This window comes from Propithecus coquereli, unplaced genomic scaffold (genome assembly GCF_000956105.1).
Source record: "Propithecus coquereli isolate 6110/MARCELLA unplaced genomic scaffold, Pcoq_1.0 Scaffold274, whole genome shotgun sequence".
Taxonomy (NCBI): domain Eukaryota; kingdom Metazoa; phylum Chordata; class Mammalia; order Primates; family Indriidae; genus Propithecus; species Propithecus coquereli.
Genome location: NW_012148330.1, coordinates 1503218 through 1505484, shown reverse-complemented (window position 1 = coordinate 1505484; position 2267 = coordinate 1503218).

Genomic DNA, 2267 nt, shown 5'->3' with positions numbered 1-2267 from the left:
ATGTGTAATTTCTATGTCTTCACTGAAGTGACTAGTAAATACGTTGCTGACAACTGGGTTTTGAACAGTCCTTAAAGGAAGCTATAGAGAAACTCTCCCAAGGTGAGAACTTTGGTTAGATCCCCTTTTCTGCTCACCAAGCTACCAAGAATGTTCTGGGTAGGATGCTTTGCTGGACGCACTGGAATTCCTGTTACTGTTTCTGTGCGCCTCTCTGCCTGCTGCAGTGTGTGCTTTTCTCTCTATGGCCCGGTTGTTATTCTCTTATAGGAGCTGACCCTCCAGCTGCAGGAGCCCCATTGCTTGAGCAGAGAGCCAGAAACATCTGAGGGTTTATATCACCCCCCTACTGTGCTGGCCCATAGCCAACAACTAGATTGAAGAGTACAAATCCCAGCTGCCTTGCCTCTAATTTGACAAATTCAGATGACTTTTTCTTCCATCCCACTTTTCATGGTAACATGATAGAATTACAGGGCCTTTTGTGAACTTAGGATGCATGAGTATGCTCAGTATTTCTTTTGGCGAATACCTATATAGTATATTTACAAAGAAGTGATCTTGATAATTAAGGAAATGAAAATTAAAACCACAATGTGGTTTCACGATACCATTCCCCACTAAGAGATAAAATTTAGAAGTTTGATTATAACAAATATTACTAAAGATGTGGAGCAATGTGGACTCTCATATGTTCCTTTGGGAATAATTGGGGATTAGCTGGTGAAACTGAAGATGTAGATTCCATGCTATCCAGTAATTTAAATACTCACATATTTACCAGAAGACACGTGCAAGAAAATTCAAAAAATTATTTTTAGTGGGGAAAAAAGTTGAAATGACCCTAATATAAGAAATGACCACTAACATAAGAATGGAAGAATGAATTTTGACATATTCATAAATGAATTATGGCTGCATATGTCACTGTGGCTGCATTTTAATAATGAAATATGCAGGTGATGAGAAGAAAGGCACAGAAGAATAGGTAAAATATGATGCTATTTATATTAAGGTGAATATACAGATTTGAATAATAAATTTAGTAAAATATATATCAGATAAAATAATATAGAGCATCAAAATTGAGCTAATGATGGTGAAAGTATAGGTATATTTGGGAGCAACAGGAGAATAGTACACTGGAGACTTCCGAGGTCTGAGGTCGGACATTTAGGGATATTTGAATTGGGGACAGATGGTAGACACACATGTTCACGTGTTCTTTTTTTAATTTTTCTTTAACCTATAGTTACATGCTGCCTATTCAACTCTAAACATTATAATAAGTTTAAAAGGAAATAAAACATACTTAGTCTTCTAGTTATCATTGCTTTATAAGTGTTATAAATGTTAATGTCTTATATATCATATAATGTTATCTAGAGTAAAATTTGAACTTAATTGATATGTCAAATATCAATCTGTTCTTTCTTTTAAATATCTAGGATATTTTCTCATTTATAATTGTTGTCTGGTAGATACCAGCCACCTTTGATCCCATAAAATTTATTGTGAGTGGAAATGTTCACAGAAAGATTATCTTCAAGGGATAGGAAAGTTGAGAAGAGAAACTTGTTGAAAGTCTTCTCCTGTTAATGGATTAGTGCACATATGGAAATAACACTCATGGCTGGGGGGGAGTCCAGCCGATGGGAGGGGGAGGGGGGATGGGTATATTCGCACCTAATGGGTACAGTGCACACTGTCTGGGGGATGGGTACGCTTGTTGGTCTGACTTGGGTGGTACAAAGGCAATATATGTAACCTAAACATTTGTACCCTGTAATATTCTGAAATAATAAAAAAAAATAAAAAAAACTAAAAATTAAACAAACAAAAAAACTGAATCTTGCACCTGTAGAGGATACGTGACTCTTACAGCAGTAGGGAAGTTAGAGAAAAATGCCTGTTAAAGTTTTAGCTGTATCTCTACTTCTGCAGAAATCAGACTTTTTTCACTATTCCTGCCTTATGGCCTTACATTATTCTAATATAGGTAGTTTCAGTTAAAAAACAAAAGAAGGCCGGGCGTGGTGGCTCATGCCTGTAATCCTAGCACTCTGGGAGGCCGAGGCGGGCGGATCCTTTGAGCTCAGGAGTTTGAAACCAGCCTGAGCAAGAGCGAGACCCCGTCTCTACTAAAAATAGAAAGAAATTAGCTGGAGAACTAAGGAATATTATGAACAACTTTATGCCAATAAATTAGACAACTTGACATTCCTTAAAAGACACAAAAGAAGGCCGGGCGTGGTGGCTCACGCCTG